The 1,161-nt window shown below is 37.9% G+C and overlaps 1 protein-coding gene across 4 annotated transcripts in view; it reads right to left on the reverse strand.

Annotated features, from left to right (window-relative positions):
• Window positions 1-1,161, reverse strand: part of PLCE1 (phospholipase C epsilon 1) — a 149,861-nt gene that overhangs the window by 16,015 nt on the left and 132,685 nt on the right. The gene's annotated exons all lie outside the window — the stretch shown is intronic.

Raw genomic sequence — 1,161 nt, forward strand, 5'->3', positions numbered from 1 at the left:
TTAGGTGTGCAAAATCCGTTACATATTTAATGGCCAATATGTACTAGGAGTGGAGCTGGAAAACTCATGCTATTATTCAAACTTCTTCATTCTAGAAACATAATCATTAAAATCATGACCTGAATCCTGGTGAAGTAAACAGACTTAATCCCACTTAAGGTTAATTTCTTTCTGTTGGCTTGGAGAGAGCGCACAGCAGATCAAAATTAAAGTGCACAGTAATTATTCTGACACCCACAGCAGTGAGGTATGGGATGCTCTCAAAGACCCAAGATGCATTTGTGATATAGAATATAACAAAGCAAATACACTGTATATGCCTAACTGTGACTCCTAAAACGTTCCTCATTAATTCACATCAATTCACACCTGCCTAAAGACACTTCTGGATTTAATACTTATATTTCAAATACAAATATAAATCACAAAGAGGATACATTGGCCTCTTTCTGACTGAGCTGCAAATTTTCAGCTCTCAATCTTTCTGGCATGTGTACATGTACTTACTAAAATTACGCACACAGTTTCAGTGGAACTGCTTGGGTTAGTAACATTTAGAATATACATAAATGTTTTCAGCATTGGAGATTATTGTCTCTTTGGGCCCAAGCATATACATAAACCACAGAAGATGGTAGAAACTGAGATCAAGGAATATGAATTGAACTAGAAGAATGAGGAGTTATGCACTATGTGCTTCCAGCACTATTTAAACCCAGTTTTCAATTGATCAAATGGATTTGGCAAGTAAGATCCAGGTTTCAAAATGCTATTGTGGAGACAGTCACTGAGGAAACAAACTAACCTCATAAATCACCAGAGAGTGCAGTGCAAAGCCCCAGGGCTGACTGAAGCCAGCATGATGGCCACAGGGTACACTGCATCTGGGAGTTTCCTTTCAGTCTTTCCCATGCTTTGCATGTTACACATCTCTTCCCAGAGACAAGCTCAATTTTTCACTCCAATTTAAACCTGACTTTAGAATATAGCTTTACCAATTCATAGAATCATAAATTCACAAAATAATGGACGTTGACAAGGATATAGGAGTCACCTGGTTCAACTCTCTGGTCAAAGTAGGACCAGCTTAGATCCCACCATAATGTACATAAATCCTAATGTACTACCACAGTGACAGAGAAAATGTTTTGTGTTTCCCTA

This window comes from Corvus brachyrhynchos, unplaced genomic scaffold (genome assembly GCF_000691975.1).
Source record: "Corvus brachyrhynchos isolate BGI_N302 unplaced genomic scaffold, ASM69197v1 scaffold61, whole genome shotgun sequence".
In the NCBI taxonomy this organism is placed as follows: domain Eukaryota; kingdom Metazoa; phylum Chordata; class Aves; order Passeriformes; family Corvidae; genus Corvus; species Corvus brachyrhynchos.